Raw genomic sequence first — 13,696 nt, forward strand, 5'->3', positions numbered from 1 at the left:
AGGCTCTCTGAAGCAGCAGATAGGCTCTCTGAAGCAGCAGATAGGCTCTCTGAAGCAGATAGGCTCCCTGAAGCAGCAGATAGGCTCTCTGAAGCAGCAGATAGGCTCTCTGAAGCAGCAGATAGGCTCTCTGAAGCAGCAGATAGGCTCTCTGAAGCAGATAGGCTCCCTGAAGCAGCAGATAGGCTCTCTGAAGCAGCAGTTAGGCTCCCTGAAGCAGCAGTTAGGCTCTCTGAAGCAGATAGGCTCCCTGAAGCAGCAGATAGGCTCTCTGAAGCAGCAGATAGGCTCTCTGAAGCAGCAGATAGGCTCTCTGAAGTAGTGTGGGAATAGTTTCAGAGGACAAAAGTTCACTTGATATTTGTAACAAATGCAATGCAGAAGTTCCACGAGGAGGGAAACGGGCAACAACTTATAATACATCCAACCTAACAAGTCACCTGCAACATCACCACCGCTATGATGGTGTGTTAAAAGCCTACGACGACGCGCGAGCAGCTAAAGCTGCTGCAAATCTAGCCCTGTGCGTGCGTGCGTGCGTGCGTGTGAGGTCCATGAGGATGCTGGTGGTGAGGATCCATGCTCGAGGTGTAGGCCGGAGAGGTGAGGTCCTGGACATCAGAGAACAAGGGTTAGTATAGAGGGCAAAAGTCACTGAGCACACAAAACATATTTCTAGGAACGCTGAGGTCTTGAAGAGAGTCCTATACCATGGGAGGTGTAAACAACACTCGGACAAGGAGTGGCAGGAGTGCAGGCCTTTTATCCAGGTTCAGTGATTGGGTGATAGCCGGCAGGTGTGTCGTCTGGCACAGGCGAGTAGGTTGATGGTGAGACGGAAACAGGAAGGGGACCATGTATGGGCCTGGGAACCTGCTGACAGACAGGGGAGAGAAAAGCCATGGCTGTGGTTGTAACAGGCTATTAGTCAGCTGATGGTGGTTGCGAATAAAATCAAATGGCTAGATTCATAGGCTGTGATCTGTCTGCTGAGAACAGCCTCATCCAATTGATATTTGATAAATCTAGGTGAAATTCGTCCAAACAATTTATTTGGTGTGGTTCTATCGGCTAAGGGCCGTGGAACGCTGCCAAATTCACTGGTGGAAAATAGAGATTGTTAGCTTTTCAGCCTTCAATTGAAATCAGTAGTGTTTCTTCCTCTCAAATACAATAAGGCATACAACCAATACATTTCCAGTTTTCCCCGTTATTATATTTCTTGGGAAACAGGAAATTGTTTGGGTGAGGAATTCCTGGGAACCCGTTTGCCATTATTAAACCCTGATACCTACTGTACAGGAAGAGGGGCACAGTGTGCCTCTATCATCCACTATGACAGCAGGGACCATGTGCTTCATGAAACCGCACAGACCCCCAATTACGTAAGATCCAATCCCACCAGAAGTTCCAGAACCCTCTCTCCTACTCTGTCTGCCTCTCAGCCTTCTGTCTCAAATGCAAAGTCTCCCGAGTCTCCCAGTCACACAAGTCTCCAAGTCACACAAGTCTCCCTGTCACACAAGTCTCCCAGTCACACAAGTCTCCAAGTCACACAAGTCACATGAGTCTCCCAGTCACACAAGTCTCGAGACCGCAGCCTCTTGCATTGGTGACGAGCGCAATCTCCGCTACGCCACCTGACCGCGTCTGCAATTATTATTTGAATGAATAATAGGTAAATGAATAATACCTGAAATAAAAAATGCAATAAAAAAACTAACCCTAACTAACCGTACTGTCATGCACTTGTCCTAATAAACTAACCTACACTGTAGCACTCAACACTTTGATGAACATTGTTACTCAGCTGATAGAGTTGTGCCCTTCCTGATAAAAGTGTCAGCTAAATGACTAAATGTAAAAAAATAATGTTTAAATAAATCTCCTACTCAGGGAAGTACCCTACTGTAGGCCTACAACTAAATGTTTAATTAGGCCTCATTATTTCACAGTGGCACAGGATAATTTGTCAATATTTGTTATATTAATCTTGTCTTGTTAGTAGTAAAGTAAATGTTTGTAGCCTAAAATTAATTATAGCCTTCTTCTACTGTAGGTGGGGACCCGGTTAGGTGGGGCTCGGAAATATTCCCAACTACCCAAGTGTGGCCCGATTGAAAATGTTTGGTAACCACTGCAGTAGTTGATGCTTTTCTAAGTCTGTAGTTTGTGAAGTGGTGTTTGCTCCCAGCTTTATACAGAGGTATGACTTTAGCTATTTTAATTTCATCTGGAAATGAACCAGTTTGAAATGATAAATTGCAGATATATGTTAATGGTTTGGAAATGTATTCACAATATCCCGACAGTCTCGGATTAGCTGCTCAATGAATGGGGATTTTGCTCATATTGCAACAGTTGTTTGGTAAATGACCAGGATTAGATGTGAGATTCAGCCATTGGTTTTTATCACTGTCCCCAGGGTCCTGTTGCTTCAGATCCCCCCCCCCCCCACACACACACACACACACACACACACACACACACACACACACACACACACACACACACACACACACACACACACACCATATTAACTCTGAACTCTGACCCCATTGCCTGCATCCTAGGCTCTGTTACCCATATTGCATGACTCTGAACTCTGTTGCCTTTACTCAACTTATACTCTACCTACTGCTTTCACACTATAAACATAGTGATCATAATAATCATAACTACCCATATCATACTATAGTCTACCCATAATAACTCTGTATGATAGCATGTACAATCGTGCTGTATATACCGAATATATATATTTATATATACCGAATTTATATATCCATATCTGTCTGAATATACCTGGATATAATCCTTCTATATACCTACGTATACACCTGCGTATAACCATATAAATCTGTATGATAGCATGTACAATAATGATTTATATACTGTCTATAAATATTGTGACGAGCCTGGTGGGGTTCAGACTCGCCACGGTTCAAATACAAACAAATTAGAATGTCCACACAAGAGCAATATCAATCAATACAAGTATTTATTGAATAAGGGCAGAATTCAGTTCGATAGGCAAGATAATGGTTGTGATACAGTCCGATGGTCAAAAACACAGAACAGGCTCTCGTACAAAAAGGGAATGTTCAATACTCAGGGTAGTCGTCCGGTCCAGGGTCAGTACACAAGGGGGTTTCTCAGCCAGTCCAGGGTCCAGTACACACAATGAACACAACTCAACTTACTCGTGACTAACCTAGTGTATTTCTAGTGTGTGTGTCTGGGGTGTGTGCACGTGAGATGTGGGTGAACTAATGATGTGCAGGTGTGTTCTATCAGTACTAATCAGCTACCTAATTGTTACTACTCCTTCCGTGGCAATAATATCTCCCGTCCTTCACATATCCATGAGAGGGGGGTTGATATCTGCCACAATATATATATATATATATATTATTTATTCTTACCATATATATCCACATCTGTCTCTATATAATCCTTTTTACATATCTGTAGATACTATATCTATATCTGTACATATCCCTTACCTACTCTTACTAGTTACTATATCTATATCTGTACATATATCTTACCTACTCTTACTAGTTATGCAGTTGGCCAGTATGACTTACTACCATAGTGTCTTTATACCTGTATCACTGTACATATTAATACTACAACTCTGTACATACATCTGATTAGCACTATTACTCAGTAGCAGTGATGCCAGTAACTAGTTACTAAGTAACTAGTTACTGTAATCTGATTACTTTTTTCAGTAAATAGTAATCTAACTTGTTACTTTTTACAAGCCAGTAATCTGATTACAGTTACTTTTCCAAGTGGCTGTGCGTTATTATTTAGTTACTATCTCATAATGCTGATGATAAGAGAGCCAGGGGTACAGTCAGCCGTGACCTTATATGGCCTGATGGCTGATGACGTCTCATGATGACCTGTCTGAGCAGCCAATCATGATTTATGACATTATGCACTTTCAATAAAGCATTGTTTAAAAAAATAAACTGTTGTCATTCTCATGTTGTGGCAGCAGCAGGGGGGACGACGACGACTTAGTAACCTAGTTACTTTCAAACAGTAATCAATAAAGTAACTAGATTACTTTGTAAAGGAGTAATCAGTAATCAGATTTTTTTTACAAGTAATCTGTGGCATCACTGCTCAGTAGTACTCATTTATATATTTTATGCCCAGTTTAATCACCCGTACATTGTATATTACTATTGCACTTTACTGTTACATTTGCAACCTGGTTGGATGCCAAACTTTTTGTTGTACTGTACTGTGCCTGTATGATGACAATACATTATAATCCAATCTAAACTAATCTAATCTAATCACATTTTTGGTTGTATGTATTTTCTCTTATTTCATTTCTATTGAAAAATAAATATAAGGTTGTAGTGAGTCTATAGTTCAGCACTAGGTTCTGACTACAGCTATAGACACAGTGTTAGCTGACTGGCTGAAGGTTGTCTTTCAGAAGGGTTATCCCAGCTCAGAGGAGGTGTTCTACCCTGTTTGTCCAGTAGGTGGCGACAGCAGACCAGGCAGCAGGAGAGAACAGGCTACAGTCTGGCTCAGAACAAGTGTTGACCAACAACGGCTTCCACTGTTCCTTACAGGTTTTTTTCGATTGCTTAAGCACGATTTTGAAAGCAGGGTCCGATGTTTCAAAACACTACACACAATTAGCACAACCACACACACAATTAGCAGAACACCTCAGATCCTTCCCAAAGGTCAGTGAATACCACAACCACTACACCAGAGGAAGCTCAACAAATCATGTGAAACCCAGATTCGGCTCAAACAAGGGACTAAACACGTTTCGCAATTATGCCACAACAATGTGGAACGCCCTACCCAAAGCTGTAAAGGAATGTGAATCCCTGCCCACATTCAAAACCGCTCTTAAAGAGCACCTACGGGAGGCTGCAATTCGAAACTGGCCACCGTAAATGCCCAAAACCCCCACCACCTCCTAATAGACAGTCTCCTCCCCACCGCATGTATATATTCCCTCCCCGCCGTATGTATATTTCCCTCCCACCCCCTCCTAATGTACAGTCCCCTCCCCATCATATGTATATACTCTGTCAGGATCTAGGGGTAACAGTACTGTATATTTGAATACCGCCTATGTCACAAATGTATCAGTACTAAATACCTATATGTCCCTATGCCATAAATGTCATGTATGTTGTGTATGTCATAAATGTCTATATGAATTGAAAATGGGGGACCCTGATGGAAACAAGACAAACGTCTTTCTCAGGTCTGCATCCCCTTAACAATTGTATGTATTGAGCCGTACTGTATTGTACCCATTCTGCAATCTGTTAAATAAAGTTTTCATTCATTCATTCATTCATCCTTTGCTAAATTAAACATACTCTGATACCTGATACTCTGATACTCTGATACTCTGATACTCTGATACTCTGATACCTGATACTAGATACTCTGATACTCTGATACTCTGATACCTGATACTAGATACTCTGATACTCTGATACTAGATACTCTGATACTCTGATACTCTGATACTCTGATACTAGATACTCTGATACTAGATACTCTGATACTCTGATACTAGATACTCTGATACTAGATACTCTGATACTAGATACTCTGATACTAGATACTCTGATACTCTGATACTCTGATACTAGATACTCTGATATCTGATACTAGATACTCTGATACTCTGATACTCTGATACTAGATACTCTGATATCTGATACTCTTATACCCCCATATTCAACAGCCTCACTACTGAAACAACAAAGGTTCATCTTAATAGCCTCATTCCAGTGTATGTTTTCAATGAGAGCAAGAGGCATTGTGGTTATTGAGAATCCAGAGCGACATGTTTACTGATTCTAATTATATATATTTACCCCCCCCCCCCCCCCCCCCCCCCCTTCCCTGCTGTGTTTACACGGTGATGTAATAATGAAATAGGACGACATGTTCAGAGTGCAGGAGCTGGAGTCTGCTCATCATCACATACCTGAGTCATGTATAATTTATAGATGGAATAGTGGCATCATAGCAGGCAGAGAACATCTGGACAGAGAAAAAGCACGGATTTGTAAGTTGTTTACTCTTTCAGAGCTTACTACCGTGGTTCTTGAGGTCATAGTAGAGAGCTTGAGTTTGACTTTCACTTTGGTTGCTTCCAAAGTTTCTGCTAACTCTGTTAGAACAAAGGTTGTGTCGCTTTGAGAATCCAACAGAGCGTATACCAGTACTTCTTGTGCTGGTTGATCTGTGGATGAAAGCCAGACAGGAATTATTGCAGCCGTTTGTGTGTTGGCTTCCTGAAGTATTACTCTATGTGAAGTAGAGGTTGTCGCTGCTTCCTTGTATTGTGCTGATTGGGGTCTTTCTTTGTACCAATGTTGACTTGTACTTGGCTTTTCTTCATTTAGCTTTAGCTTGGCTTGTGGTGGCCTTTGTCCTTCTTTGGCTCGCTCCTCATGCAGACATGTAGGATGTTGCTTGTGGCACACGTCGCACACATTCCTACTGTTGCAGCTCTTTGAGTAGTGACCAGACTTGAGACAACCAAAGCATAGCTTTTCAGCTTGAACAAATTTGATTCTGTCTGTAACAGGTTTCTCCATGAACTTCCTGCATTTATGCAAAGTATGCCCGTACTTCTCACAAAAAATGCATGTTATAACAGTATTTTCATTGGAACCTGTGGTTAGTGTCTTTGCTCCAAAGCTTTGATATCTTGGGCATTTTGGTTTTTCAGTCTCACCTTGTTTCAGTGACTGTAGTGATGTAACAGGGTTGCAGGCAATTTTTGCTTCTCTTGTCAGAAACTTTACAAATTGGCTGAAGGAGGGGAATTGGTTACGCTCTTCTTCTTCTTGGATAACCATCCTGTTCCATCTCGCTGTTAGCCAATCAGGCAACTTTAAAAGAATTTTCCTGTTTTCATTACAGTCATTTAAAATGTCCAATGCCTTGATGTTGACCATGGCAGCCTCGCAACTCCTGAGAAAGTCTGCAAACTCTCTGAGCTCAAAGCTGTCCTTAGATCCCATCTTGGGCCATGCTTGGAGCTTGTCTCTGTATGCTTTTGCTATTGTAAATGGATTACCATATCTCTCCTCCAAAATCTTCCATGCTGCAACATAGGCAGATTTGGTTCCGAGTAAGAAATAGCCATCAAGTGCTTTCTTAGCTTGTCCACTTACATACCTACGGAGGTAGTATATCTTCTCCTTGTCTTCAATGCTCTTCTGATCAATCAGTATTTCAAAGGAAAGTTTCCAGTCATTGTATTTCAATGGGTCCCCACTGAATAATGAAGGTTCAGGAATTGGAATTCTGTTGACACTCAAAGCACCTGCCAGCATCTTAACAAGCTCTGCTGTACTGTCATTTGAGGAGGTGGTCACAACTTGTGGTACGGGAGACGTATACAGGGTCAGAGGACTTGTGGGAGCAGGCACTTTGTTGTCTGCTACCCTCTCATGTTCTAGTACGTCTTTCCGCTCTTCTTCTGTGGCCTCCACTTGATCGTACACAAGAATTCTTGCTCGTGCTGCATTAAGACCTTTCACTGCCTCCAAATGCTGTATCTTTCTCCGCTTTCCTCCAGAGTCTTTGTATAGCTCCATGTTCTTCTTCCAGTTGAGCTTTAATTTTAGCTTCCTCTTCCTCTCTCTTTATTCTTCGTTTAACCTCTTCTGTTTCTCGTTCTAAACGTTCTGCTTCTCGTTCTAAACGTTCTGCTTCTCGTTCTAAACGACGCTTTATGTCTGCTGCCTCTTGCTCAGCTATCTTCTTTTTAGCTTCTGCTTCTAGGCACTGCATTTCCAATTGTTCTTTTTCTTGTTCTTTTAACACTTCCAGAACAGCTTGGCTTGCAGCAGCATCAGCGACAGCATCTCGTCGCTTTACAGAAGAACTGCTTGAATGCACTGAGGTGCCTTTTCTGGAAGAAGTGGCAGAACCAGATTTATAGGCACTTTTCCTGGAAGAAGTGGCAGAACCAGATTTATAGGTGCTTGAGTCAAAGAGAGAGCCTGCTTCTGGCCACTCTTTCTCTCCTTCTTCTAACACACTTCCCCCCAGTCTAAATGTGGCTCTGGACACAATTATCTCAGAAATCCCTGCACACAGATCCACTCTTAGACGTGTGTCCTGGTCTGGAGTTGAGATGTCACGTAGTTCATCATAAATATGCTGCACATCATTAGAAAGACCTGTGACATCTGTAATGATATCAGTAAGCAAGCTCATCAGACAAATGTTCTGTTGATTGTGATAACGGACCTTTAGAAGATTTAACTTGTGTCCTCCATTTATTGTAAATGTAATTAAATCTTTGTTGTAGCGCTTTGATCTTATCCTCCTGCATTGCTTTACCCTTCTCTGTTAGAGTTCTGGTTCTTTGAGATCGTTTTGGTACCTCTTGCTGGGCTTCAGCACCTTCTTCCTGACCTTCTTCAGGTCGGTCTTGGAATTTGCACTATCCCTAACACTGTCCCCTACTTCAATTGCAGGCCTAATTGGCTCTGTCATTGTAAATCACTACTTTAAATTGACCAAAATTTGTAAAGAAAAAATAGTAAATACACCTTTAAACCTTTAGCCTGTGTTGTACTCAAATTTGAATTAAATGCAGTACTCTCCAAGCAAATCAAATTGCTTAATTCAATTGGCTTTCAAAATAACCTCCATTTATATTTAAGCGCTTCAGAACGCTTAGGAACATAAATATTAGATGCCAATAATAGCCTTCACCTATAAATTATACGTGCTTTTATAGGTTACAATTTCCAAAACACACTTAAATTAGAAATGGGTGTTCAATCAGAAAACATATTTATACTTTAACGTTGACACCTTAATGTGTGTACAAATGGTTAGCTTCAGTTAAATTATATAGGCAAATAAGTCAAAACGTTTTTAGCACGCACACCACAGTAATTAGAATTCAGTCAAATATATTATAGAAACGTTTACAAAGCACTCTTCTTGACCTGACCACTCTTAACTTATAATGTCCAAGTCCTTTATGGCTTTATCTTGAAACGCTGCTCATTATACTGTGTGCATCTTCTTACTTCTTTGCTTACTTCTTTGTGTTTATGCGTGTAGTGCGTATTGTTTGTGACTCATCTGTCCTTTGATGTCGGCGCGCAGGCAGCGCAGCAAACAATTGTCGGGGAAGGTCCGCTGGACGCCGGCCTTAAACTTGGACTTGCTTCATCGCCCACTTGCATCGATGAACAGTCGAGTTTTCACTGTAACTCCTTCAAGCACTGCAGACACAAGTGGTTTCCTTTCGACGGGTTTATTAAAGGCTTGGTCCTCCAATCCACCGTGAAAACTTAAACAGAAACATATACGTTGCGTCAGGTCAACACAAACAATAATATACATGGTATGAAAACAACACATCAGAAAAGCAAAATACAAACAAACATTAATTACCTCGTTGGCTGCATGCTACATAGAAAAGGGGTCTTGTTCTTCTGTTCTTGGTAACAGTCTTAGTGGTACGCTACACATAGTGGTACACTCTTTAGAAGTTAGAGAGCCTGTACAACTCGTCTAACCAACCCTGCCGCTTGCTCGCAGGTGTCTGTACAACTCGTCTCCAACATTCCTGTCGCTTGCTCGCAGGTGTCTTTAATCAGCCCCAAAGGTAAAAAACGCGACAGCAGCCTAACGGGACACCATATCTGACCAGACGTCAAAATGAATATATTATAAATTGTAGCAAATTAAATAATAAAGAAAATAAGAAATGAAACATAAATACATTCTCAAATATTACACTTAAACTGAAATAACATAAATGATGAAACCATATAATGGCCACAGTTACAATAGCCATTCTACCGAATTGGTTGGAACTAAGTCAGGTTGAAAATATTTTGAAATGTTGTATGTTTTATTCCCAAAACTTTGTCCGAATATATATTGTACCATATCTAAAGTACATATATCTAGTGAGCGTACCATACATTTTTATATTGTATTCTCAGACTCTTTTGGAATGTTTTTCCTCTCCCAAAAATGTTCACTACCGAAACATATAATACACTATAGTAAAAAAGTATTATATTAACCTGTTAAGATTGTGTTTCCTTCCCTTCTCTAAAGAGTATTTTCTTTTCTTTTTCTTGAAGGTTTTCACAATTGAATCAATAAAAATGAAATTTTTACCAAGTTCAATTGATACAATTAATCAAAATATAAATGCAATCTTTCTCTGTAAAATGAATAACACTGATCATATTGATTTCAGAGTTAATGATTTTTGAATCATTTGAAATTGCACATACATTTAACCCTTGTGCTGTCCTAGTCGCTTTTTCTACTTTTTTGAAATATTTTGAGTGTGTGTGTGTGAGCACAGCGGTGTCTGTGTTTATTATTATTTCATGAAATTGGGTAAATATCTTAATTTTACATATATGTTCATTGTGTGAAAAGCTTAGAACATGAAACACTCTAGAAATAGTAGAGACAGATTTAGTGCCTTCTTCACCCCTAGTTACTATTTCTACTCTCATCCACTCCAACGTTAAAACGGCATTTTTAAGCATTTTTAAATCTGCTCTTATTCGTTCAATTCTCTATATATCTTGCCATGCTTTGAATATTCCACGAGACAAGGACCCTGCAATTGCTGGGGTGTGCTGTTACCGATGTAAAACTCATGGTGGCGTCATTGCTCCACAGATAACTTTGCCACAAGTCAGGGGAGGTGAAATAGACTGTGGCGGGCTGATAGTGATTGAAACTCGGCACACAGGTTTTGTGGTGGGGGGGGGGGGGGGGGGGGGGGGGGGGCGGCGAGTGGATTTTCAAGACAGAACCAGAGGCGACCGGACCGCGCAGTCTGCAGCGCGCCACACGCTGAAAAACAGGACCCCCGTAGGCGGCACGCGCCAACGAGGAAGTGTACTGCGCGGATCACCTCTGGTCCTTGTTTCACCAGCGAGCCGAGCCGAATATTCTGGCCGGGGCGCGTGAATATTAAAGGCAACCAACTTGTGTTCGGCTTTTCTCTGATTGGCCGCGCCCCCACGCGCAGGCAAGCGCAGCCGTCCCACGTCCCAAATGAAATCCAAAGAGCAAGTGCGGCAGCGCGGCAGCGCGGGCAACCAACTTGTGTAGTGTTGGGCTGCTGTTCCAACGCACTTGTGTTGGGCTGCGGTAGCAGTGGAGCGCTGCTGACTGATTATTATGTTTCGCGTTTTTAACAACCAAAGTTAGATTCACTCGTCACTGTACATGTATAAACAAAGCCCATACAGTTATGAAATAATAAACACTGACTATCTGACTATTACTAATAAACACTGTGTTAGGACTATAAACACTGTTAGGACTATCTGACTCTTAATAATAAACACTGTTACAGACTAGTGTTAGGACTATCTCGATTCACGCGTCACTACTGTAACTAGAAACTCTGGGTGTCACTGTACATCAGTAACGTTATTTCGCGTTTTTAACGTCAGCGGGGCGATGCGGTGGTTAGTCCCCGGCTTCCGTGCACCGCCGCCGGCTCTACTCGGTCCAGCTCCAGCAGCAGCGACCGTGCTCCGTTGTAGAACGAAGCCCTTCAATGACAGAGCTCTCATATTTTGCGAATGCATAAACTATATCTTAAATTGTGGTTATCAATGACTTCGCGACAGCCATATTAGACACATAATTTAAGATATAGTTTATGCATTCGCAAATATGAGAGCTCTGTCATTGAAGTGGGTGGTGGCAGTGTAACAGCGTTCACCCTGATGTAAAGTAGCGATTTTTATTGTTTTGTCATGACAACCCAATTACATAATCCAACATATGTGTAAAGAAACAACATATTCCAGTTAACGGTATATTTTTTAATGATTCATTACGGTATAAATTAGGTTAACTGGAGCTGTGGAGGCTGCTTGTTGAAGAGCCAGCGGGGCGACGCGGTTGTTTTTTCTCCGGCTTGCGTGCGCCGCCCGCGGCTTGACTCGGTTCAGCGTTCACCCTGATGTAAAGTAGCGATTTTTATTGTTTTGTCATGAAAACCCAATTACATAATCCAACATATGTGTAAAGAAACAACATATTCCAGTTAACGGTATATTTTTTAATGATTCATTACGGTATAAATTAGGTTAACTGGAGCTGTGGAGGCTGCTTGTTGAAGAGCCAGCGGGGCGACGCGGTTGTTTTTCCCCGGCTTCCGTGTGCCGCCCGCGGCTTGACTCGGTTCAGCTCCAGCAGCAGCAGCGGCCGTTCCTCCGTTGTAGGAAGCCCTTCAATGACAAGCGCTCTCATATTTTGCGAATGCATAAACTATATCTTAAATTATGGTGTCTAATATGGCTGTCGCTTATCAATGACTACACGACAGCCATATTAGACACATCGCCATAATTTAAGATATAGTTTATGCATTCGCAAATATGAGAGCTCTGTCATTGAAGTGGGTGGTGGCAGCTTACTAACAGTAGCGATTTTTATTGTTTTGTCATGACCAAACATAATCCCAACATAGATAGGAGGTGTACTGTATGTCAAATGTCGGTCATGTGGTGGAAGTGTTTAGTACAGTCACACAACAGAACACCGCTGTAGAGTACAGTCACACAACAGAACACCGCTGGTTCGACCAGCGCTTTTGCCGCGTCTCTCTTTGCGCGAGGGCGTGTGCTAGTGGATTGATTGATTGGCCGTGTGGCCAATCAGAGAAACGCTGAACGAAAAGCTGAACACAAGTTGGTTGCCTTTAATATTCACGCGTCCGGGTCATAGTACTAGTTCAATGGTGGCCCACTAGGTGCATCACAGTTAGCCTATATAGCTCCGCCGTCCCTGCTGCCTACAGTCAGGACCACTACACTGACGTTAGCCTATGGTTCTCTCCTCTTTGTGTGCCCCCGTCCTCGCGGGTGTCCTGCGGAGGAGCTTGTGGACGCGACAACAGCGGCGGCCGTTGTTAGCTCATAGCTATCGTGAACCACTAGCCTTTACAGGCTCGAGCACCCTACAGCATAGACATCTATATTCTATTATAGATATCTATGCCCTACAGGCTGCCACCATTGTCGCCGTTGTCGCGTCCATGGCCCCCCGGCAGGGTACCCGTGGGGACGGGGTGTACAGAGAGGAGAGAACCATTTTGGGTCGGCCGTTCATGCCGGCCAGCGAGCCGGATGTCGGGATATTTTGTTAGCACAATAGCTACCAAGCTAAGCTATGTTAGCTACTAACGTTATAAACACAATATGTGTACAACGACACAATGATTTACATTATTACAAATATGGTAATGTGGTTGTGGCTTTAGAGATGGGTGGTGGCTTTAGAGATGGGTGGCTATAATCACGGAGCAATAGTGTTAGGTGAAACAGATACATTTTCATTCGGCTAGTAGTAGCAAGCATATATCAGTGCCTGCCACTAGCTGTGTGTGACTCTCAGCGCCCCCTGGTGAGCCCCCTGGTGCCCTGCACCTGTTGTGACGATCATTTCGATTACACACGCACGTTATGAACCATTGATTAAAATATGCACGTGCGTGGTGATTGTGTTGGGCAGACAAAATGTTTGATAAAAACGCTAAAACTGGGTCAATTTCAATACTTTTTTTCCCCATTCTTCATGAAAGTCACTGTTGGCCTAGTCCACATTGTTTATTGAACAAAAATACAACAGAAGGTTTTGTAGATACAGTACTGAA

At 42.2% G+C, this 13,696-nt stretch overlaps 1 long non-coding RNA gene across 1 annotated transcript; it reads right to left on the bottom strand.

The window, feature by feature from the left end:
* Positions 1-471: 471 nt before the first annotated feature.
* LOC311230856 lies at positions 472-9,252 on the bottom strand. The gene is made up of 3 exons (XR_014619835.1): positions 9,084-9,252; positions 711-876; positions 472-611 (listed from the first exon to the last, which is right to left on the bottom strand). It is a non-coding gene; the product is annotated as an uncharacterized lncRNA (long non-coding RNA).
* Between the last annotated feature and the right edge of the window lie 4,444 nt (positions 9,253-13,696).

This window comes from Notolepis coatsorum (assembly GCF_963971535.1).
Source record: "Notolepis coatsorum genome assembly, chromosome: 1".
Lineage (NCBI taxonomy): Eukaryota > Metazoa > Chordata > Actinopteri > Aulopiformes > Paralepididae > Notolepis > Notolepis coatsorum.